At 42.0% G+C, this 26814-nt stretch overlaps 1 pseudogene; it reads right to left on the minus strand.

Moving 5' to 3' along the window:
• Positions 1-480: 480 nt before the first annotated feature.
• LOC121329658 lies at positions 481-26600 on the minus strand (annotated as a pseudogene).
• Between the last annotated feature and the right edge of the window lie 214 nt (positions 26601-26814).

The following is a 26814-nucleotide window of genomic DNA, read 5'->3' on the forward strand; positions in this document are numbered from 1 at the left end:
TGCTCACATATTACATCTTACCTGTTTACCTTTTTTAGTGTTGTGCAATCCTCGTACCTAAATACAAATATACATTTTAAACACCAACATTAACACACTACATACAACATAAAACACTTAATAAACATAAAGGGGCGGGACACTCCGCTACACACTCCCAGTGGACTTGTGTTTGTGTTTTGTGTTATGTGTGGGTGTAGAACATCGGGGCTATTATTTCGGAACCAACACGTGGATTAAAACAGTGCAATACATGCCACTGTATTGCCCATTTCTCATTGTTATTGTTTCCTGCCGTTTTGTCGTCAGACTTTGGATTATAAAAATAAATAACATTGCACCTGGATTATCGTTGTCTGTCTGTTCACTGATCACTGCTGCGTTCCTGCACCTGCACACTGTTAACCACTTTGCCACACAGATCCATTTAGATTTTTTTATTTGTTAGATTAATTGTGTAATTAATAAAACATTCTCCAGGTCGAAAGATTCTTTTAGCTTCACTACGTATGCTTTTACTTGTTCCAATTTTTGTTAACACATTGTGAGAATTCAGAAATTTTCTTTAACCAGAAAATTGATTTAAGTGTCCTTCTGGCCCTCTGTGACTGGTTTACCATGGGCCCTAAACACACAAGCTGAATTTCTGAAGTAAGCTTGTTTTAGAAATGACCACTAGGTGTGCGCATCTACGATTTCTGTCTGCTCTGAAACTATGGAGTCTGCGAGCTAGTGAATGGAAAATCTCAACAAAACCCCATTTACAGAGGGGGCAGAAATTACAGCTGCAAACTCTTAGTGGGCATTCGTCAAAGAAATTCAGCTTTAAGAAGTGTTGAAATAGCTGGAACAGTTAATAATGATCTAAGCATAGCCAACATTAGACAGTGACAGTGAACACACACCTGGGATTCTGAACCGAGCCTCTGGGAGCAGGCATGTTCCCAGCCCTTGAGTCTCACCTCTCCTCCCCGCAGTGCGGCTCTCTGTGACAGAGTGGCCCCGCCCCCCAGGTTCGGCCCTTCCTCCTGTGGCCCCTCCTCTCCTCCTCGTCTCCGTCTTGCTGCGCCCCCAGCCCGGCTCATTGAGCCGGGCTGGATGTCCTTTGGGTGGTGGACCATCCTTGATACACACAGGAAACTGTTGAGCGTGAAAAACCCAGCAGTTCTTGACACACTCAAACTGGTGCACCTGGCACCTACTAACATACCCTGTTCAAAGGCACTTAAATCTTTTGTCTTGCCCATTTACCCTCTGAATGGCACACATACACAATCCATGTCTCAATTGTGTCAAGGCATAAAAATCCTTCTTTAACCTGTCTCCCCTTCATCTACACTGATTGAACTGGATTTAACAGGTTACATCAATTAGGGATCATAGCTTTCACCTGGATTCCCCTCGTCAGTTTATTTCATGGAAAGAGCAGGTGTTCCTAATGTCTTGCACACTCAATGTGTGTGTGTGTATGTGTGTAATATATATATATATATATATATATATATATATATACACACACACACACACACACACACACACACACACACAAACACATAAATAAATTAAGTTTCTTGATGAAAGACAATGGGTTTTAGAAAATTTGGCCTCCTCAATTGCGTGAAAACACTGATTCATACCAGGCTTTTACCAGGCTCTGTTTAAATAATGGCTAATCAAGGTTAACTTAACTAGCTTTACACACTTTAGAATAGGTTGAGAACAAAACTGGAGTGTCAATATTATCCCTGCTTTTAAAATATAAAAATATAAATTTGTTATGTAAATTGAAAAACACAGTCTTTATTATAAGGCAGTTCCTTAGATCAATATGCCATCTTTTAAACCAACTTACTGTGAATATAAATATGCTCTCTTGTAACTTGTAAGATGCAAGCAGTAAGACACTGTGGGGCATATACTGAAAACCTTTACAGCAGTGACTGCCAGGAATGTGCAGCTTTAATTGCTGTCCCCTCTGAAACTGTGTCTCATATAGACATTTCCCCTTTAACAAACTCAAGCTGAACCACCTAAAAGATAATTTCTGAAACCAAGTCACATAACAAATTCAGCTTTTTTTGGAATTGAGAAAGGCCGATTCTGGTGGAAGATTTAAAGCCAGGTAAATAATGATGTATAAACAATGATCTAAACCAGTGCTTCCCAACCTTTTTCAATGTAGGGACCATCTTGGTGTTTGGATTTTTCCCATGGACCACTTGCCATGCATTTTTCACAGCATTTTGAAACTAATTTGTAGGCTTATGTGTATAAGTACATGTCGAAAGTAAAATATTTATATGACGTACCTAACCTAACGAGATCCCTGGGCTTGAATCTTCACTACCAGTTCATCAAGGAACGTTGTCATTTTGAGCACTGAACGCTGCTGAAGGCAAAGTTCCTATTTCTTTTGTTTAACAATGCTATTTTTTCACATTCTGAATGCTTTGTACATAAATGGTGTCTCAATTTTGCTGGTTTAAGTTTTGTTTGACAAAACCTCCTGACAAATAATGGACGGGGTTTGGGTCGTCCTCTGATCCAGTTCATGTAAATACCAGTGCTCGTCCCGCAACACTTATAATGATACTTATCCTACCAGCTTCAGTCAATGTGCATATAAAAAACACACCAGAATACGAAGATGAGGTGGATGGGAAGCAGTTTGAAAAATTAAATGATTGGACAGTGTTTCCAGAAGTAGTGTTAAGAGAATTTCCTTTTAGCATATAGTCTTGTAAGATATTAAAGGGTACATAAGGTCCTTTTTATTTTATTGTGTTACATTTTCCCTTGTGTTGCTACAACTGTATATGTAAGGTGTGTGTATTGCTTTAATTTTTTTTTCTTTCTACATTTTGACCACCTTTTTACACTTTTAAAATTGCATTCCCTGCCTCAAGATGGCTACACATGTATCTGCATAGACCTCTCAGACCTCTCTACATTTCCCACCATCCTCCTGCTCGCATATGTAACTGAAATGGATTTACCAGTGAGCAGGAGGATGATGGGAAATGGTTCTGAGAGGTCCATGCAGGTACATGGGAAGTCATCTTGAGGCAGGGAATGCAATTTAAAAGTTTAAAAAAGTGGTTAAATGTGAAAAAAAATAAAAAAAAATAATAACTAAACAAGTAGCTTTCAAGGCTCTATTGGATCAAATTAATTTATAAACACTCCCGTAATAAAAGAAAACAGATAAAGGGGAAAAATGCAGACTACAACATATCTTATTACATATAATGTGGTTAAAGCTCTTTGTTGTGTTGCTTAGTAATACATACAGCAAATCATTTGATTGTGTAGAAACGGGTTTTTGCAAGAACAGCGTAACTGAATTTTGGGAGTTGTGCGGACCAGCTGGAGTTTACTCGCGGACCACAGGCTGGGAACCACTGATCTAAGCAGTAATAATAGAGAATCACACGCAGCAATATACCCTGTAAGAAATACGATATTCTGCAAATGCAGATAATACAAAACCATCTTTTAAGCCACAATTTAAAACACAAATATTTTAAAAAATCAGGTTGCATTAGTTATTAATTCAAATAACCGATATGGCAGGGGTGCACAGATCTGGTGCTTGAGGTCTGGAGTCCTCCACGTTTAATAGGACTGCAGCCTGAGGCAGTGTCTGACAGTGTCTCCCGTCTGTGCAGTGTAGTGAGGCACTGCGTCTCCCTGTCTGTGCAGTGCAGTGAGGCGCTATGTCTCCCTGTCTGTGCAGTGTGGTGAGACAGTGTGTCTCCCTGTCTGTGCAGTGTAGTGAGGCGATGTGTCTCTCTGACTATGAGTGTAGTGAGGCACTGTGTTCCTGTCTGTGCAGTGTAGTGAGGCACTGAATCTCCCTGTCCATCCAGTGCAGTGAGGCACGGTCTCCCGGTCTGTGCAGTGTAGTGAGGCACTGTGTCTCCCTGTCTGTGCAATGTAGTTAGGCAGTGTGTCTCCCTGTCTGTTGTATAGTGAGGCACTGTCTCCCTGTTTGTGCAGTGTAGTGAGTCACTCACGCTGGATGGCTCTTAGTCGAGGGATGATAGTGGGGCTGGCAGGGGGGCTGGAGCTGCTGCCCATCAGACCTTTCCTGTGGTCCAGCGTCGGGGAGGCCTGTACTGTGATCTTGTGCTGGAAATCTGTAGTGAGAGAGGGGAGAGGGACAAATGAGAAGAGAGAGTAGACAGTGGAGAAGGGGAGGAGAGAGAAGAGAGATAGGGGGTTGTTTTAATATTTTTCTTCACACAAATCAGCTGGACAACACATTTCTCAAAAAGTATTTTCTTTTCTCTTATGAGTATTGCAGTGTATCCAGATAACGCTCCCTCCTGTAACAATGCTGTTTGTGTTCCCACAGTGCGACGCTCATTCCAATCCCCAGTATGCCCCTTTCTGGCTTCGTTTCATTAGCTGCAATGCACTACTGAACTGATTTAACACTAGTACCGCCATAGCCGCTTTTTGAACGGCTTTTGCAATTCAAATTTAAATATCTCCGTGTATGTGAATATCTTGTGCATGTCCGTTCTTAAGTGTTACTAAATATTTCAATTAAATACCCATATGGTGTTTCAGCTGCAGAATCGTAAACATGGATAAGTTAGAAGCACGAAGAGACATGAAAAACAGCTGGCAAATGCCCCTCAGCCTTCAGCCAGCGCTGCACCCACTGGCACATGGAATAAAAGACAATGCCAGGTTGCTAAATGGAATAAAAACAGAACTTTTGATGTCAGCACCCGTTGTGAAAAGGCAATCTGTGGCAAATGTACGTTGTATGTAAGCATGTTTTTTGCATAGATTGTACTTGGAAAGCTGTAATAGAACTCTGACAGACAGAGCCTTTGAACTCTGTTTCACTCAAAACGCTTTCATGTTGCATAAGTTATGTTATAGTTTCATACTATTTTTATAACTAGTTTTTTTTTTATAATTTTATATACAGCTTTCTACACCTGTTTACACAGAAATGTATTGCATAGTTTATTTTATTACACTTTTTCATGTTTATGTGTATGTCATCTTTATGAAAAAATAAGAAACGTTTAATTTAGTTTAAAAGTTTAATTTTCAATGTAAACGCTGTTTCTGCTCTGAAAATGTTATGTATGATGTTCATAAATAAAAATATTAAGTTGGATCCAATTGTTTGTTTTTCATTTTCATATCAAAGCCCTTTTAAAATGGAGCTGCACATTTTGTGAGTGTGGCAGTTGAATGTAGTCTGAATCTAATCTATGAGCAATAAATCCACTTGCAACAGAACCAGACCACTTGGCCTTCATCTCTTCAGTCTTTTTTGACAGCTTCAGTCGGTGAGGTTAGTTTCACTAATGTTTATATGTTTTTTTTATATTATTTTAAATTGCAGCTGGTTACAGGTGTGGAATACCAGTTACAGTATCTCATGCATTCTTCTTCTTGTTTAGATTCAGTTTGTAGTTCATTTTTTTCAGTGGATGTGGTGTGGTGTTTTCTGGTGCACCAGCTACACTTACAGAGAAGATGTGTTTGAGCTGTACTGAGGCCACAGGGATGCTTTAAACTTCTTAGTTTTAAAAAGTCCCCAGGATGTGACTGAAATAGGAAATGATAGGCAAAGTGAATCTAAACAACAAGAATAATACATTAATTAACATAGCAGTGGCATTTCAGACCTGTACTCAGTTATTTTCATTTGGTATGGTTTGACATTAAAGGCACTACATCAATGCAATAGTCTTGTATGGTGCTGTATGATATTGTATGATTTTGTATTGGACTGTATGTTACTATATGGTATTGTATGGTGCTGTGTAGTATTGTATGGTGTTGTATTGTACAGTGCTGTACAGTAGTGTACTGTAGAGTATGGTATTGTACAGCTGTATATGGTGCTGTACTGTAGTGTATGGTATTGTGCAGCTGTATATTTTGCTGTACTGTAGTGTATGGTATTGTATGCTGTATAGCTGTATATGGTGCTGTACTGTAGTGTATGGTATTGTGCAGCTGTATATGGTGCTGTACTGTAGTGTATGGTATTGTGCAGCTGTATATGGTGCTGTACTGTAGTGTATGGTATTGTGCTGTACTGTAGTGTATGGTATTGTGCAGCTGTATATGGTGCTGTACTGTAGTGTATGGTATTGTGCAGCTGTATATGGTGCTGTACTGTAGTGGATGGTATTGTATAGCTGTATATGGTGCTGTACTGTAGTGTATGGTATTGTGCAGCTGTATATGGTGCTGTACTGTAGTGTATGGTATTGTGCAGCTGTATATGGTGCTGTACTGTAGTGTATGGTATTGTGCAGCTGTATATGGTGCTGTACTGTAGTGTATGGTATATGGTGCTGTACTGTAGTGTATGGTATTGTGCAGCTGTATATGGTGCTGTACTGTAGTGTATGGTATTGTGCAGCTGTATATGGTGCTGTACTGTAGTGTATGGTATTGTGCAGCTGTATATGGTGCTGTACTGTAGTGTATGGTATTGTGCAGCTGTATATGGTGCTGTACTGTAGTGTATGGTATTGTGCAGCTGTATATGGTGCTGTACTGTAGTGTATGGTATTGTGTATAGCTGTATATGGTGCTGTACTGTAGTGTATGGTATTGTGCAGCTGTATATGGTGCTGTACTGTAGTGTATGGTATTGTGCACTGTATATGGTGCTGTACTGTAGTGTATATGGTGCTGTACTGTAGTGGTATGGTATTGTGCTGTACTGTAGTGTATGGTATTGTATAGCTGTATATGGTGCTGTACTGTAGTGTATGGTGTATATGGTGCTGTACTGTATGGTATTGTGCAGCTGTATATGGTGCTGTACTGTAGTGTATGGTATTGTGCAGCTGTATATGGTGCTGTACTGTAGTGTATGGTATTGTTGTGTATAGCTGTATATGGTGCTGTACTGTATTGTATGGTATTGTACAGCTGTATATGGTGCTGTACTGTAGTGTATGGTATTGTGCAGCTGTATATGGTGCTGTACTGTAGTGTATGGTATTGCAGCTGTATATGGTGCTGTACTGTAGTGTATGGTAGCTGTATATGGTGCTGTACTGTAGTGTATGGTATTGTGCAGCTGTATATGGTGCTGTACTGTAGTGTATGGTATTGTGCAGCTGTATATGGTGCTGTACTGTAGTGTATGGTATTGTATAGCTGTATATGGTGCTGTACTGTAGTGTATGGTATGCTGTATTGCTGTACTGTAGTGTATGGTATTGTGGTTTTGTATAGCTGTATATGGTGCTGTACTGTAGTGTATGGTATTGTGCAGCTGTATATGGTGCTGTACTGTAGTGTATGGTATTGTATGCTGTACTGTAGTGTATGGTATTGTAGCTGTATATGGTGCTGTACTGTAGTGTATGGTATTGTGCAGCTGTATATGGTGCTGTACTGTAGTGTATGGTATTGTGCTGTATATGGTGCTGTACTGTAGTGTATGGTATTGTGCAGCTGTATATGGTGCTGTACTGTAGTGTACGGTATTGTATGGTATTGTATGTATGGTATTGTATTGTGCAGCTGTATATGGTGCTGTACTGTAGTGTATGGTATTGTACAGCTGTATATGGTGCTGTACTGTAGTGTATGGTATTGTGCAGCTGTATATGGTGCTGTACTGTAGTGTATTGTATGGTATTGTATAGCTGTATATGGTGCTGTACTGTAGTGTATGGTATTGTGCAGCTGTATATGGTGCTGTACTGTAGTGTATGGTATTGTGCAGCTGTATATGGTGCTGTACTGTAGTGTATGGTATTGTATAGCTGTATATGGTGCTGTACTGTAGTGTATGGTATTGTGCAGCTGTATATGGTGCTGTACTGTAGTGTATGGTATTGTGCAGCTGTATATGGTGCTGTACTGTAGTGTATGGTATTGTGCAGCTGTATATGGTGCTGTACTGTAGTGTATGGTATTGTGCAGCTGTATATGGTGCTGTACTGTAGTGTATGGTATTGTGCAGCTGTATATGGTGCTGTACTGTAGTGTATGGTATTGTGCAGCTGTATATGGTGCTGTACTGTAGTGTATGGTATTGTGCAGCTGTATATGGTGCTGTACTGTAGTGTATGGTATTGTGCAGCTGTATATGGTGCTGTACTGTAGTGTATGGTATTGTGCAGCTGTATATGGTGCTGTACTGTAGTGTATGGTATTGTGCAGCTGTATATGGTGCTGTACTGTAGTGTATGGTATTGTAGCAGTACTGTAGTGTATGGTATTGTGCAGCTGTATGGTGCTATATGGTGCTGTACTGTAGTGTATGGTATTGTATAGCTGTATATGGTGCTGTACTGTAGTGTATGGTATTGTATAGCTGTATATGGTGCTGTACTGTAGTGTATGGTATTGTGCAGCTGTATATGGTGCTGTACTGTAGTGTATGGTATTGTGCAGCTGTATATGGTGCTGTACTGTAGTGTATGGTATTGTGCAGCTGTATATGGTGCTGTACTGTAGTGTATGGTATTGTGCAGCTGTATATGGTGCTGTACTGTAGTGTATGGTATTGTGCAGCTGTATATGGTGCTGTACTGTAGTGTATGGTATTGTGCAGCTGTATATGGTGCTGTACTGTAGTGTATGGTATTGTGCAGCTGTATATGGTGCTGTACTGTAGTGTATGGTATTGTGCAGCTGTATATGGTGCTGTACTGTAGTGGATGGTATTGTATAGCTGTATATGGTGCTGTACTGTAGTGTATGGTATTGCACAGTTGTATATGGTGCTGTACTGTAGTGTATGGTATTGTGCAGCTGTATATGGTGCTGTACTGTAGTGTATGGTATTGTGCAGCTGTATATGGTGCTGTACTGTAGTGTATGGTATTGTGCAGCTGTATATGGTGCTGTACTGTAGTGTATGGTATTGTGCAGCTGTATATGGTGCTGTACTGTAGTGTATGGTATTGTGCAGCTGTATATGGTGCTGTACTGTAGTGTATGGTATTGTGCAGCTGTATATGGTGCTGTACTGTAGTGTATGGTACTGTAGTGTATGGTATTGTATAGCTGTATATGGTGCTGTACTGTAGTGTATGGTATTGTGCAGCTGTATATGGTGCTGTACTGTAGTGTATGGTATTGTGCAGCTGTATATGGTGCTGTACTGTAGTGTATGGTATTGTGCAGCTGTATATGGTGCTGTACTGTAGTGTATGGTATTGTGCAGCTGTATATGGTGCTGTACTGTAGTGTATGGTATTGTGCAGCTGTATATGGTGCTGTACTGTAGTGTATGGTATTGTGCAGCTGTATATGGTGCTGTACTGTAGTGTATGGTATTGTGCAGCTGTATATGGTGCTGTACTGTAGTGTATGGTATTGTGCAGCTGTATATGGTGCTGTACTGTAGTGTATGGTATTGTACAGCTGTATATGGTGCTGTACTGTAGTGTATGGTATTGTGCAGCTGTATATGGTGCTGTACTGTAGTGTATGGTATTGTATGGTAGTGTATGGTGCAGCTGTATATGGTGCTGTACTGTAGTGTATGGTATTGTGCAGCTGTATATGGTGCTGTACTGTAGTGTATGGTATTGTGCAGCTGTATATGGTGCTGTACTGTAGCTGTATATGGTGTACTGTAGTGTATGGTATTGTGCAGCTGTATATGGTGCTGTACTGTAGTGTATGGTATTGTGCAGCTGTATATGGTGCTGTACTGTAGTGTATGGTATTGTGCAGCTGTATATGGTGCTGTACTGTAGTGTATGGTATTGTGCAGCTGTATATGGTGCTGTACTGTAGTGTATGGTATTGTGCAGCTGTATATGGTGCTGTACTGTAGTGTATGGTATTGTGCAGCTGTATATGGTGCTGTACTGTAGTGTATGGTATTGTGCAGCTGTATATGGTGCTGTACTGTAGTGTATGGTATTGCACAGATGTATATGGTGCTGTACTGTAGTGTATGGTATTGTGCAGCTGTATATGGTGCTGTACTGTAGTGTATGGTATTGTGCAGCTGTATATGGTGCTGTACTGTAGTGTATGGTATTGTGCAGCTGTATATGGTGCTGTACTGTAGTGTATGGTATTGTGCAGCTGTATATGGTGCTGTACTGTAGTGTATGGTATTGTGCAGCTGTATATGGTGCTGTACTGTAGTGTATGGTATTGTGCAGCTGTATATGGTGCTGTACTGTAGTGTATGGTATTGTGCAGCTGTATATGGTGCTGTACTGTAGTGTATGGTATTGTGCAGCTGTATATGGTGCTGTACTGTAGTGTATGGTATTGTGCAGCTGTATATGGTGCTGTACTGTAGTGTATGGTATTGTGCAGCTGTATATGGTGCTGTACTGTAGTGTATGGTATTGTATAGCTGTATATGGTGCTGTACTGTAGTGTATGGTATTGTGCAGCTGTATATGGTGCTGTACTGTAGTGTATGGTATTGTGCAGCTGTATATGGTGCTGTACTGTAGTGTATGGTATTGTGCAGCTGTATATGGTGCTGTACTGTAGTGTATGGTGTGCATGTATATGGTGCTGTACTGTAGTGTATGGTATTGTGCAGCTGTATATGGTGCTGTACTGTAGTGTATGGTACTGTATATGGTGCTGTACTGTAGTGTGGTGTATTGTGCAGCTGTATATGGTGCTGTACTGTAGTGTATGGTATTGTGCAGCTGTATATGGTGCTGTACTGTAGTGTATGGTATTGTGCAGCTGTATATGGTGCTGTACTGTAGTGTATGGTATTGTGCAGCTGTATATGGTGCTGTACTGTAGTGTATGGTATTGTGCAGCTGTATATGGTGCTGTACTGTAGTGTATGGTATTGTGCAGCTGTATATGGTGCTGTACTGTAGTGTATGGTATTGTGCAGCTGTATATGGTGCTGTACTGTAGTGTATGGTATTGTGCAGCTGTATATGGTGCTGTACTGTAGTGTATGGTATTGTGCAGCTGTATATGGTGCTGTACTGTAGTGTATGGTATTGTGCAGCTGTATATGGTGCTGTACTGTAGTGTATGGTATTGCTGTATATGGTGCTGTACTGTAGTGTAGTGCAGCTGTATATGGTGCTGTACTGTAGTGTATGGTATTGTGCAGCTGTATATGGTGCTGTACTGTAGTGTATGGTATTGTAGCTGTATATGGTGCTGTACTGTAGTGTATGGTATTGTGCAGCTGTATATGGTGCTGTACTGTAGTGTATGGTATTGTATGTATATGGTTGTACTGTAGTATGTATATGGTGCTGTACTGTAGTGTATGGTATTGTACAGCTGTATATGGTGCTGTACTGTAGTGTATGGTATTGTGCAGCTGTATATGGTGCTGTACTGTAGTGTATGGTATTGTATGGTATTGTATAGCTGTATATGGTGCTGTACTGTAGTGTATGGTATTGTGCAGCTGTATATGGTGCTGTACTGTAGTGTATGGTATTGTGCAGCTGTATATGGTGCTGTACTGTAGTGTATGGTATTGTATATGGTGCTGTACTGTAGTGTATGGTATTGTGCAGCTGTATATGGTGCTGTACTGTAGTGTATGGTATTGTGCAGCTGTATATGGTGCTGTACTGTAGTGTATGGTATTGTGCAGCTGTATATGGTGCTGTACTGTAGTGTATGGTATTGTGCGGCTGTATATGGTGCTGTACTGTAGTGTATGGTATTGTATAGCTGTATATGGTGCTGTACTGTAGTGTATGTATTGTATTGTATAGCTGTATATGGTGCTGTACTGTAGTGTATGGTATGTATAGCTGTTGTATAGCTGTATGGTGCTGTACTGTAGTGTATGGTATTGTGCAGCTGTATATGGTGCTGTACTGTAGTGTATGGTATTGTACAGCTGTATATGGTGCTGTACTGTAGTGTATGGTATTGTGCAGCTGTATATGGTGCTGTACTGCACAGAGCTGTATATGGTGCTGTACTGTAGTGTATGTATTGTATGCTGTATGGTGCTGTACTGTAGTGTATGGTATTGTGCAGCTGTATATGGTGCTGTACTGTAGTGTATGGTATTGTGCAGCTGTATATGGTGCTGTACTGTAGTGTATGGTATGGTATTGTATAGCTGTATGTGCACAGCTGTATATGGTGCTGTACTGTAGTGTATGGTATTGTGCAGCTGTATATGGTGCTGTACTGTAGTGTATGGTATTGTGCAGCTGTATATGGTGCTGTACTGTAGTGTATGGTATTGTGCAGCTGTATATGGTGCTGTACTGTAGTGTATGGTATTGTGCAGCTGTATATGGTGCTGTACTGTAGTGTATGGTATTGTGCAGCTGTATATGGTGCTGTACTGTAGTGTATGGTATTGTGCAGCTGTATATGGTGCTGTACTGTAGTGGTATGGTATTGCTGCAGCTGTATATGGTGCTGTACTGTAGTGTATGGTATTGTGCAGCTGTATATGGTGCTGTACTGTAGTGTATGGTATTGTGCAGCTGTATATGGTGCTGTACTGTAGTGTATGGTATTGCACAGCTGTATATGGTGCTGTACTGTAGTGTATGGTATTGTGCAGCTGTATATGGTGCTGTACTGTAGTGTATGGTATTGTGCAGCTGTATATGGTGCTGTACTGTAGTGTATGGTATTGTGCAGCTGTATATGGTGCTGTACTGTAGTGTATGGTATTGTGCAGCTGTATATGGTGCTGTACTGTAGTGTATGGTATTGTGCAGCTGTATATGGTGCTGTACTGTAGTGTATGGTATTGTGCAGCTGTATATGGTGCTGTACTGTAGTGTATGGTATTGTGCAGCTGTATATGGTGCTGTACTGTAGTGTATGGTATTGTGCAGCTGTATATGGTGCTGTACTGTAGTGTATGGTATTGTGCAGCTGTATATGGTGCTGTACTGTAGTGTATGGTATTGTGCAGCTGTATATGGTGCTGTACTGTAGTGTATGTACTGTAGTGTATTGTGCAGCTGTATATGGTGCTGTACTGTAGTGTATGGTATTGTGCAGCTGTATATGGTGCTGTACTGTAGTGTATGGTATTGTGCAGCTGTATATGGTGCTGTACTGTAGTGTATGGTATTGTATAGCTGTATATGGTGCTGTACTGTAGTGTATGGTATTGCACAGATGTATATGGTGCTGTACTGTAGTGTATGGTATTGTGCAGCTGTATATGGTGCTGTACTGTAGTGTATGGTATTGTGCAGCTGTATATGGTGCTGTACTGTAGTGTATGGTATTGTGCAGCTGTATATGGTGCTGTACTGTAGTGTATGGTATTGCACAGCTGTATATGGTGCTGTACTGTAGTGTATGGTACTGTGCAGCTGTATATGGTGCTGTACTGTAGTGTATGGTAATGTATGGTATTGTATAGCTGTATATGGTGCTGTACTGTAGTGTATGGTATTGTATAGCTGTATATGGTGCTGTACTGTAGTGTATGGTATTGTGCAGCTGTATATGGTGCTGTACCCGAGGGCAGGCTGATCCGGTTGTTCCCGTCCCTCAGTTCAAGCCGGCTGCGGCGGAACTTGCCCTTGCGGCTCTCCACACGAGGCTCCTCCTGGTACAGCTGGTGGATGATGATGTTCAGCTCCCTCTCCAGGATATCAATCTCTCTCTCAGCCAGCTCCTGCTCGCGCCTCCTCCTGGTTCTTCTGCTGCAGTGCTGCTCGGCTCAGCTCCTCCTCCCAGGAATGCAGCTCCTGTGGAAGGAGGGCAGAATCCATTATCGATCGGCAGGGATTTTTTTTTGACAGCCTCCATTTAACATTCATTGACAAATTATTCACCCTGATGAATGGGAGCCTCTCATAGCCTGGTACCCAGAAGCAAAGGATTTCCTTAAAGCTCTGAATTTGTTTTGTTATAAGAGATTAGAATTAAATATAATCAAGAGCTGTCATAGTTTTATCAATGCATATATTATAGCACAATGTATAATAATATTCACATGCATGTTTTTGTGCGAGATGTAGAATTCGCCCTTGTGTTGAAATTATCTACCCCATAAAATCTAGACTGATTGTTAATTCTGTATTCTTTATTTTGCTCTTATTTTAATTTTTTTCTACTGATTTTATTGTACTTTACAATTGCTCTTATCTGTAAATGTGATATTCTGTAATGTGATACTTTATAATGTACTTTGTACTGTGATATTTTGTAACACTTGTAAGTCGTCCTGGATAAGGGAGTCTGCTAAGAAATAAATAATAATAATAATAATAATAATAATAATAATAATAATAATAATAATAATAATATTTATTATTATTATTATTAATACAAAGCCCTGTAAACAAGCCTGAAATAATGACAATATTGGAGGCATTAAGGACAGTATTCATTTCCACGATTCTTTTTTACTGCACATGTGAAACCAGCACAGCTGGTAAAGTTCATGAAATTATTTCATTAGCTTTAACCCCTTTGAGGTCAAACATACGTTACTGATTGTGGGGAAGTGAGGCGGGGAAGGACATCAGTGTTGCACAGGCTTTAGTGTACAATGCCTCACCCAGCGGTGTCGGTGCACAGCGCAACACTAATATGGTTCCCCATCTTACTTCCCCACAATCAGGAGACTTTTCAGAAACCATTTTGGAATAGCTAGTAAGCAAATAATGATCAAATCAGAAAAACCGTCATGAGGAGCCCTCCATCACTTTTTAATAAATGACTGCAACATTGAACTGCATTCAGAGAATGAAGAAATGTTGAATATGAAATATATTGGCCTCCACTGCACACTTCTTACAGTGTAAACAGACAGATTAGGCTTCCATATTTATGACAACAGACACATTTTTGCTAAACATGTATTTCTTTTAAAAATGGACATTTGAGCTAATGGAAGTATAAACCAGTAAGATATATGGAATGGTTTCGTCAGCTACAATTACCTTAATACTTGGCTAACGTTTAAACTTTATTTCCACAGAAATAAGAAGAACAGAGAAGAACAGAGAATGAGAAGAACAGAGAATGCCCCGGGTGACAGAGCCCAGCCTCTGTATTTGGCTCTCCTTGGCTCGCAGCTGCTCAAAAATCTTCTCCACCTCCAGCTTCCAGTCGTCCTGCAGGGAACAGAAGGGCTTGCAGGGCATCTCGAAGAAGCCAGACTGCTCGATGGCAGTCAGCTGGTCTAGGATACTGGTGAAGGAGGTCCGGGCATGGGGGTCTGCATTCCAGCAGTCTGAATGAAACAAAGCCACAGGAACTTCCAGAGCAAGCAAAATCATTCCTCTAAATCAGTGGTTCTTAACCTGGGGTGCAAGATGCCCTTTCTGGGGGTGCGAGACATGTCAGATTTTGTTAGAAGGTAAATCATCGAAAACACAAATTAAGCACAGGCAGATAAGTACAACTACTCTGTTTCATCAAAACTGTGTATTTATTAACATGATACATTTAACAATTACTGTAATATACAAACAACATTATTTTTTCAAGTTTTTAAGCTTATTGTAGTGAAAATACAGTGTACCGCCACATTGCAGGGTTTTTCTTGAAAGCATGCGCAGATGTGGCAGCGGCGTGCCTTTGTTTGAATTCAGTTGGCCGCTAACTGTAGCGTGTTGCTTACAGTTTACTTCAACAGCAAAACTGATTTGACTCCCAGTAATGAGTAATTTCATTTTTTCATTTCAGTAACCCTTGCCATGTCGAAGAAACGCAAATGGAACAACGACTATGTTCGTTACCTGTTTCACTTGTAAGACAGAGAAGGATGGAACTCAACGACCTCAATGTGTACTGTGCAGCTCGTTATTTTCAAATGGTAATCTCAAACTGTGACAGAAATACAATGAGTTCTGGTGATAAATCTTCTTCCCGACCTGTGAGGGCGCTAAAGAACGGGAGGAGAAGTATCTGGAAGGGCTGGCCTGACAGTTCGTTTCCAGGACCGGGAAGTCTCAGCCTGGAAAGAAGCGAGACTCTGTTGTAAGACCGTACTAACCTGAAAGGTAAACGAGGGGCAGGTGCAAGCAATAAGGCAGCTGCAACCGTTTACCTAGATGTCGTGCGGGATTACATATAGGGGCCAGGGTAACGCTGATCTTTTCCTTCGTTTGGGTTAAACGGTGGGAGAGAGAAGGACTGAGAGAGGAGCTCTCAGAGTTTAGAAACCCCATATATGTGTTGTGGGTTAGTTCTGTCTATCGGTAATTGTCTGTTCTTTGTCGCACCGATAGACAGTTAAAGCACACCTCCGGAGCTGTAGCAAGGAAAGCACTGTCCAGAGCACCACCGCACTGAGCACCTGCACGTTTGCATTCACCCAGGACTGGTGACCCTGCCATTGTTTTTGTTCAGGACTGTGCCGTGTTTTTCGTCATCCCTGTGCTTTACATATTGTTGTGTATTCCCGGGGATTTATTATTTGACGGTCACCAGACTTGGAAAAAGGAATAATAAACACGTATTCACCGAATCACAGTTGTCTGCTTATCACTCCTGCACCGCATCACCGCTACACCTGTTCCCCTTACCAGCCACTTTGCCACACAAACCATCAAAGCTGTCTGAACATTTCAACAAACAGCATGGTGATGCAGCTACTGGACATGACCTTGACACCCTGAAGTCTACGAGGGCATGATTTGATCGTAGCGGAACCTCGAGGACGTTTGGGTTTGTGTCACTTGAGAAACCCTTGTTACAAGCATCTTATCAAGTTGCATATTTTTGTGCCAAGGAAAAGAAGCCTCATACAATAGCTGAGGAAGTAGTGAATTGGAAATGGCAAAAATAGTATTGGGACAAAAGAAGCTTCAGCAGGTTCCCTTGTCAAATGACGAGATCTGTTCTAGAATTCATGAGATGAGCCAGGATATCTTGCAGCAAGTTATAGAAGATATCAAAGCTAGTCCTCTTAAAGTGGGTATTCAGCTTGATGAGTCAACTAACATTGATGGCTGCAGTCAGTTGTTGGTGTTTGTGTGGTACGTAAAGGAGAAAGAAATCTTAGAAGAATTTTTGTTCTGTGAACCATTGCAATTAACTACGAAAGGAATCGATGTGTTCAATCTCGTCAAAGGCTTCTTTTTGAAAATTCAGGATTTGTTGCCTATGTAAAGAAAGAAGTACCTCATATCATGATCACACATTGTATGTTGCACCGTCAGGCACTTGCACTACCGGTGAGCGCAGTAAACTTCATCAGAGGACCTGCTCTAAATCACTACCTCTTATGTACTTTTTGCGAAGAAATTGGTGCCGAGCACACTGTCCTTCTTTTCCATACAGATGTGAGGTGGCTTTCCCGTGGCCAGATGTTTACTCGTATTTTTTAAATGCACAAAGAAATAAGTCAGTTTCTTTGTAACCAAAGCAGTAATTTAGTTGATGACTTCGTAAATAGAGAGTTTATCCTTTGCCTAACATACATGGCAGATGTATTCACACACTTAAATGAACTCAACACATCTATGCAAGGAACTGGGATGAACACGGTAACGGCCAGAGAGAAGTTATCTGCTTTTATTCAGAAACTTCCAGTTTGGATAAAGCATGTTGAGAAAAGAAATTTCACTAACTTTCCTTTTCTTGAAGAAACAGTTGTTTCAGAAAATGAAGGAATGACCATCACAACTGAAGTGACAAAGCATTTGCAACAGCTGAGCGACTCTTTCCAAGGATATTTTTCCACTGGAGATCTTGATGTGGCAAAGAAATAGATACTGGATCCATTTATTTTTAACCTGGATTCCATCAATGATAGTGATTTGATGAAAGATGATCTCATTGAATTACGAGCCAATGGCCGAATTCGAATGGAGTTTGAGACAATGAAGCTTGAGAATTTCTGGTGTGCTCAACTAGCACCGTTTCCACAACTGGCGAAGACAGCGCTGGAGATCCATGTGCCATTTACGACTAAATACTTGTGTGAGATAGGATTTTCATCATTCTTACACATCAAAACAAAGGCCAGAAACCGCTTAAATGCGAGTGATGACATGCGTTCACCATCAGCAGAGCTGGGACGAGTGGGGCTTTCTTACAAAATAAAAATAAAAAAAAGATTTGAATTAGTTGGAAAACAAAAGTCTCTCAGGAGAAACCCTGTACATCAAAATGACCTGAGAAAGAAGAGAACACACATTTATAAATGCTGCTCTGCTGACACTGTCATTTTTATCACTGAATACATTTCAAGCCGTGTTTGTCTGAATATTCAAATGTATGTCTCAGAACCAACTCACATGTAAAGTAAGTGTTGCAGTACAAAACTGAAATATTCCGACATATAAACGAAGTGAAATATATTATACCGATATATCATACATGTTTACAACCTGCAGTGTCAAATATTATATCACTATTGACCATCTGTTTTGCATTATTTTGAGATAATGCACTTGCGTCAGTGGTTCATTGTATTTTGTCCGTGTAATTCCTTGAGCTATTATTTAAAATGTGAACTTTCGGTATTATAAATTAGATGTACTTTTAAAACATCAAAACACATCTCAAAATAATGCAAAATTCAGCATTACATACACGTGCTTAATACTTTAGAGGTAAGTCAACATTTACACGCAGCAGCTGAAGATTCAATTACTTCTGGATTGGCTAGAAAGTGTGAGTAGTGAAATATAGAAATATTTTGGTGTTGAGGTGGCTGAATAGTAAAACCATATAACAAAACCTTGTTTTTCTCCATGGATATTGTGAAGCAAAGCACCATTAAGTTAAAGCAATGTATTGCTTTTCATATGTAAATATCTGTTACCTTCTGTATATGTATATATGTTTGATGTTGCAATTGTGTTATTGTATTTCTGTGTTCTGGAAGACTTCGATAGTATCGATATTGAAATACACGCATGATATCGAGATATAATTTTCATATCATCACTCACCACTAGTAAAAAGACTCCTTTTGCATAGCAGTTTCACCCATTACAGGTTTAAATACAAGATGATTAGGCACAGTGTATAGGTAACAAGCTCAGGTGTGTCTTATTAAACTTATAGCAAAACCAGGACTGGATCAAACTACTAATCAATGGGAGTCTTATTTCCATCCATGTTTTTCTCAGCCCCTGTGAAGTGATATTAGAAAGGTTAGACTGCACTAATGTGATCACACAGGGGCACGATTCCTCCAAAGAGCTTTGAAATCTATTGCTGTTATAATAGGCCAGATTTGGACAAAATCTATTAACAAAAGCCAGCCTGTGCAAGTGGCACAAGAGAGGGCTCTCTTACCCTCCATGAGCCTGGCGAAGGGCTCTGGGCAGGTGGAGGGGATGGGCAGAGCCAGCTTGTTCATGGCCACGCCATACGCCACGGCCAGTCCATCGATTCCACGGAAGGGCACTTCACCGGTGAGCAGCTCCCACAGCAGCACTCCGTAACTGGGAGAGGGGAGGAGGGAGAGGGGGGGTTGGAACCATCAAATCATATTGCATTCACCACTGCTCTTACGTAGAGATGATACTGGTGCTTCCCTGTATCTCAAGATGCTGCTAAGGAAAGCCCTGCCCTTGCCAAGTTTATTCACAATTAAAATCAGCAGTTCTCTAGATGAGTGGTCCTCAAATCCACAAGCCTGCTGCAGCAGCTAACATAAGCTGGAACACTACAGGAGAACTAAAGTCATGACAATCTCTGTAGCTGCCATGAGATAAATCAGCATTTTGTTTTACATTGCGCAATAACATGTTTGTTTAATGTTACAAAAGAACAATGATCATGCCCTCGACCTTTTGAGAAATACACAAATGTCCCTGTGTCCAAAAGTCTCTGAGGAGCACTGACTGCTGGCACTATAACTGTGGAGGCCTGCCATTCATTTAGCACACACACACACACACAGACCTGATTCATTTATCACACACACACAGACCTGATTCATTTAGCACACACACACACACACACACACACACAGGGAGATAATGCATTAGATGTTATTAAATATCACCCCTCAACTGGAGAGATCCAGAGACGAGTGGAAGGAAACGGCACACGGACGCATTCCAGAACATGCTTTTCAAAAAACAAGTTTAGATGTTAATGCTTTGCTGTATTGGAGAGCACAGTACAGTCACTCACATTCCAAGGCCAGTAATACAGTTACTGATAAATCCTGCTATTACAGTTTTTTTGTGAACATTGCTGGACAACACTGATAATAGAGCTTAATTAAGAAAATCATAAAATGCACCACATATTTAGACAATAACTCAAAATGTATGGTGTCTATACCCCAGAAACCTTGAAGTCACATGACCTCAATATGGCAGCCAAATTAGGTCACAGGCAGTGGTGTAGTCAAGCCCATTCCGGAAACGAAGAGAGAAAGGAGGAAAATGTGAACAGATGGGACAAATAAGGAGGGAGGAGTGTGAGACAGAAAAGGAAAGATTTGTTAATGAAGCCAGACTGCAATACAATTGAAGCCCCGAGTGAAAGTGACTGTAACATGACTGTAATGTTAAGCAAGAGACACAGAGACATGGGAGCCTGAAACACTTTTACAGCTTTGCTACACAAGCACAGAAACAACTAGACGATTCTCTTCAAAATGCTATTCAGAAAACAACATTGAAATTCCGGTGTAACTAGGGATATAACTAATTGCTGTGTAATCAATGAATCAGGATACTGTCTGTACACGACATACTGTATAGTAAAAGATGTTTGCATCATCTGTATTGTTATACCAAGACCAAAAGCACAACATGGCATAGTGTAGTTCACCAAATGATTCTTGAATTAAGGTGTGTGTTTATGGTTGGTATGAACATGGCTTTTAACAAAACAGTACATTACCAAAAAATTGGTTGATCTTATTTTGCATCATCAGGATCATCCTGTGTATTGTGAAACATATCACATCATAACCATGGGGACGTCTTGTATCGTTACAGTCCTAGTCTTAATAAAAAAGTATTTTCCCTTACCAGACCTGAAACAAAGCCCAGCAAAAACAACTCTCCACTTTCGCATGGCATCTCTATCGCCCCCTGCATTGCCTCATAACACTGCAATCTGCCTTGGTGATCCAGTAGAATTCAGAAATCACAATGCTAAAGTTCCCTGGTCCATTATCTCACTATAGTCACAAACCCCAAAAAACTCAAAATCAGTGAAACTGGCAGCAATTAAACTGGGAGCCCACAGTGTGTAACCACTGCGACAGAAGACAGCATGAATCCAGGGACATTGGAGAGAAACAGTCTCCCCAGCTTGCAGGAACAGTAGGAGGCTTCTTGATGAAACTGCACATCTTTACAGAAATCTCTGAACAATAAAAGCCATGTGAGTAAGATAAGCTCAACTGTACCACTGACATGTACACAGCTTAAAAGAAGGTGCAGTGAAAAAGGAGCATTCCTAATGGACACCACCCAGAACCTTACTGAGAGAATCATAGAATACAGTTGTGTACCACGTATGAAGACAATATGTACGGAAACAGAAATGTAAAACTGACTCCCAATAGGCCTTCTTAGGTCACAGGTCAAAGTGAAGGATGCCGTTAGATTTTTTCCATAACACTGAATATAATACATTTCTATTTGAAGTGGTTATGAGATATTAGCAGTAGTCAGTGTGGCAGCAGGTTTGCAAATCCCCTCACAGGGACGTTTATGCGATATTGTATAGTGGCCTGCATATTATGAGAAGCATTATATTGTGACGCTTATTATGGCTAAGTATTATTTTATGACTGTACACCCCAATCTACAACAAGATCTGTGCCTCTTAACATCCTAGTATAGTTGCTGTTTTAATAAGTTTTACAGTATACTACATCAAACTACCCCTCGGATGCTGCAAGATAAACACTGTGCTGGTGGAACATAACCATGGAAAAGCCAGCTCCTGTTACTGTACAGCCTGCCCTATATTTGAGTGTGCAGCCCGCTGGAGTCATGCTGTGCACCCTACCTCCTCAGGCAGCTGCAGAAGCTGAATATCAATGCCAGCTCTGATCCTGGATTCAAAAGAGATCCATGCAGAGGTACGGCTGTGTACAAAATCATACATTTCGGGAGGCTTTGTCATGTAAATCAACACAACCTGGCAAGCTAGAGTTTAAAAATACTTGCTCTAACCCCTAGATCACACTGCCTCCCTCCTTCCAAGTCCCCTAGCTCTAACCACTAGGACACACTGCCTCTCTCCCTCCCAGTAACTCAGCTCTAACCACTACACCACATTGCCTCTCTCCCTCTCAGTCCCTCAGCTCTAACCACTAGACCATTGTCTCCCTCCCTCCTAGTCTCTCAGCTCTAACCGCTAGGACACACTGCCTCTCTCCCTCCCAGTAACTCAGCTCTAACCACTAGACACACTGCCTCCCTCCCTCCCAGTCCCTCAGCTCTAACTCCTAGACCACACTGCCTCCCTCCCTCTCCCCCAGTCTCTCATCTCTAACCCCTAGACCACACTGGCTCCCTCCCTCCCTCCGTCTCTCATCTCTAACCACTAAACCACACTGCCTCCCTCCCTCCCAGTCACTCAGCTCTAACCACTAGACCACACTGCCTCCCTCCCTCCCTCCCAGTCTCTCAGCTCTAACCACTAGACCATACTGCCTCACTCCCTCCCAGTCCCTCAGCTCTAACCACTAGACTACACTAACTCCCTCCCTCCCAGTCCCTCAGCTCTAACCACTAGACCTTTGCCTCCCTCCCAGTCCCTCAGCTCTAACCATTAGATCACATCACACTCTCCCAATCCTACAGTTCAGACCACTTGGCCGTTGCCTCCTTCTCCGTCTCTCAGCTCTAATAATTAGGCCACATGCATGATATAGTCTGATATACATGAAACTGTTCTGGACTGATGTAGGTTTCTTTAACAGCATCAGAGAGTTTCACAGACATGAAATTTCACTGTATTTATAGAAAATGACCATGAGGGCGGTACAAACGAGAAGTGTAACCCAGCCCAGGTGATGTAAGCAGGGAAGACGAACTAACTGCTAGGCAACACCCAGTTTAGGTTCACTGCCAGTGCAGGTTCACTACTCAAGTGCAGGATAAATCCTCTCTAATAGGCTTGGGGCTTTAGGAGATCCAACAGGGCCAGCCCTACCAGCAGCATTAGCAGCCCCTCCCCCTGCACTGCACAGTGTAATGCAGGGATATACAACAAGCTGAACCTTCACAGTGCAATGCAGGGATACACAACAAGCTGAACCTGCACAGTGCAATGCAACATCTGCTCCCAAGCCTCTTAATTAGATGACAAGTTGTTTATTTCTGGTAACTTAATTAGGTGTGTTTTTACTATGCAAAAATGACACGCTAATGACGTTTAGAATCTGTTCTTCACTTTGAAATACAAAATCGCTGTAAACAAAAACACTTATGTGGAAGCTGTCTTAGGTCACAAGTCAAAGTGAAGTGTACCTATAGATTCCTTAACAGATTCCTTCCACGGTGTGAATATCAAGTCTGAAATCATCTCCGATGGTGTATGAGGCATTAACACTATTAGAAACTTCAGAACTGTCATCCACCAATCAGGAAACTCCATTGCAGGACACTACCACACAGAAGAATGTACGCCATTAAAAACAGTAAAGGGTTTACCAGTCTCTTGCAATCAAACCCTGCTCACCAGGGCTGCAATCAGACCCTGCTCACCAAGGCTGCAATCAAACCCTGCTCACCAGGGCTGCAATCAAACCCTGCTCATCAGGGCTGCAATCAAACCCTGCTCACCAGGGCTGCAATCAAACCCTGCTCACTGGGGCTGCAATCAAACCCTGCTCATCAGAGCTGCAATCAAACCCTGCTCATCAGGGCTGCAATCAAACCCTGCTCATCAGGGCTGCAATCAAACCCTCCTCACCAGGGCATGCCTTGATAGCTGACCTTGTCTGTAAGACAGCACCCTCGCCAATGGCTCATGCTGCCTAACATGGTCAACTATGGCAATGCCCTCTGTTGCTTAAGCAGAACAGAAAATAGGAGGCACTTTTTTACACAGAGAATTGTGAGGGTCTGGAATCAACTCCCCAGTAATGTTGTTGAAGCTGACACCCTGGGATCCTTCAAGAAGCTGCTTGATGAGATTTTGGGATCAATAAGCTACTAACAACCAAACGAGCAAGATGGGCCGAATGGCCTCCTCTCGTTTGTAAACTTTTTTATGTTCTTAAGTTCTTATATATTGGGTGAGGGAGGCGGGCACATACTATTGCTGGACTTGTGTATGGTCTCGGTGTATGATGGGCACTATGGCCTGGCAGTGCAGGTAGTGCATGCCCCTGGCAATCTGCACGGCCCAGTCCACCAGTGTGTGTGGGGGGGATCCTCTTGCCAGACAACGCGCGGTTCAGCGAGCCACCGTGGGCAAACTCTATAACCCCGCCAAAACACCCGGTATACCTTCCCAAACCCACCCACCCCAATGATCTCCTCCAGGGCCAGCTCGGCAAAGTCAATCTCCAGCACTGCTGGGAGAGGGGGAGAGGGAGAGGGAGAGGTGAGAGAGAGGAAGGGAGATGGAGAGGAATGGGAAAGAGAGGAAGACAGAAAGAGAATCGGAGAAGGGAGAGACAGTTATTGTTATAGTCCATTCAACATGATCCACCTGTGAAGGTACACAACCAGAAGGCAGTAAAATGTAATTTTATTCGTGCTTTTTAAAAATTATCACTATCACTCTCTCTCCACTTAACAGAGACCTAGCCTACCATTGACTATTACTATCATTAGCTACTTTATCGTTGGTTTCATAGTGTTTTGAGAAATAAATAGATTTTTGTTTTGTGGTGCACAGGTTTGCCAGTCTTGTGAGCACTCCTTTTACCCATGTCTTGTTTTGTTTTTAATAAGGCGGTCTCTGTTGAAGGGTATGTTGAAATGGGCGTGTTCTGTGGTTCCAACACTGAACTAGAATCATTTCTCTCTGTATTAGTATCCTCCTGGCATTCTATGTACCTGTAGATTGTTAGATTAGTGTTTTAAGAAATTTCTGATTCCAAAATCGTTTGGTGGCCTTTCAGCTGTGCTGGTCCCATCGTCTTCATACTGTTGAAAAGTCATGTGGTTTCATTTGGTTTCTTTGCCTTCCTGTCTCCTAATCCTTCTATCAAACACAGTGAAGCAGCCCTGTTTAGCCTGTTTCAATGCAATTACCCAAGGGTTTGGGTAACTCTTGATCTGTTTAGTCTGTTTCAATGCACTCACCCAAGGACTTGGGTAGCTTGTGGGTTAAGCTCTGTTTAGGGAGCTAGGATTTGGATGGTTATCACCACAGAAACATATAGTCCTCATTAAAGGGGTATTAGTTAATAAAAACATTTCATAAACCCTTTAATTCCATTCACTATATAGGTCCCACATGTTTTAAAGCGAGATATGTGGAACTTTACTAAATTAAAGAAAGTTCTCAGCTTGACATCCTTGTTATTAGGAAGTCTGTTAACGTTTCACTTCCTAGGTCATTTCACCTCAGGAATGTCTTTGGGGTCAGAGTTACTGCCTGCAAGGTGTGAGAGCAGAGAGCAGGACTCACAAATACCTACACAATACTGGTGTGGTTTGGATGCAGTAACAGCACCCACACATTATAATACAGCTTTCGAACACCTGCCATAACACTGTCAATGAGGTGCAGCACCAAAACCTTGTGAGGCAGGGTTGGGGTCAAGTCCTGTTTTTAGTTCCAATTCCAATTCCTTTTCATACATTCTAATTGATGAAGAGAAGGAGATTGGGAACTGATTTTAAAAAAGAAATTGAATTGAAAATCTGGAATGGAGCCTGACCCTGGTGTGGGTATACTATCCCTGTGTACACACATTGCATTGTACTGCAATTGAATATACAGTAGCTCCAGAATGATATTGCAGTAATGTGTACGGGTTATATCATATTTATGTGTAAGAAACAAGGCTAGGGTGGGAGATACAAACGTAGTGCTGGTGAAAGGAGGGCGTGAAATAACAGAGGGACAAAGAAAGAACCGAGAGACAGCGGGGGATGGAAGGAGCGATTCAAAGAGGTGAGGGAAAAGACTGGGTGACATTATGCTGAGACAGGCAGACAGGCATCCTGCCGGCCTGCCCAGGCGGTTGCTTATCACAGAGTGTAGCTGTCAAAGAGCGTTTGTACAAAATGCAACAAAACAAAGGATGTTACTGTACAGCAACTAGTTCAGTTATCTGACAGTACCGAGCCATGCTCATCTCACACGAGTAGACACAGTGTGTCAGATCGTTAGCTAACTGCAAGTTCGGTAGTTTCACTTAAGGTGTAAGGGCAGTGCGGGGCACCCCGCATACTCGTCTGCCGCCTTGCCCCTCAGCTGGTCAGAAATGGTATGCCCCTTGCTCACTTAGTTGCTAGGGAAGATGCCGACCCTCTCCTCGATCTTTCCCGTCCACCAGCCATTGTCCCCGGAGACCAGCGAGTCCTTGGACAGGACCTCCACCCAGTCCCCCTTCCACGGGCTAAGCTCGTCCTCCGCGCTGGCATCGTAGTCAAAGATGGCCGTCCAATATCCAGAAACCACAGGTGCTGAGGCTGGCGACGGGGCGGGACAGCAGGGGCGATGGAGGGGCTCCGCTGACAGGCGACCACCGCAGCCGCCACCGCAGCGCTGTCAGCCTTGGCTGACTGGGAAACAGATTCAGTGGCACTTGAGTTATTATTGAATGGGGATCTGAAGGCATCCATTGAACCGATCCATAGGGGCAGTGTGGATGATCTCCGCGGCTCATATACACCTGAGAGGGGATAATTTAAACAGGCTTAATAACCTCCTCCACGAAGAAGGTACAGCCCAGCTGGAGTTCACACAAGCCAACGGCGCTGTTTTTAAAATCAGCGGCATTTAATGACAGCCCATCGCGCTCTCCTCCTCGTTCTCGAGGAGATTTTCGCCGCTAGT

The sequence above is a fragment of the Polyodon spathula genome, chromosome 17 (genome assembly GCF_017654505.1).
Source record: "Polyodon spathula isolate WHYD16114869_AA chromosome 17, ASM1765450v1, whole genome shotgun sequence".
In the NCBI taxonomy this organism is placed as follows: domain Eukaryota; kingdom Metazoa; phylum Chordata; class Actinopteri; order Acipenseriformes; family Polyodontidae; genus Polyodon; species Polyodon spathula.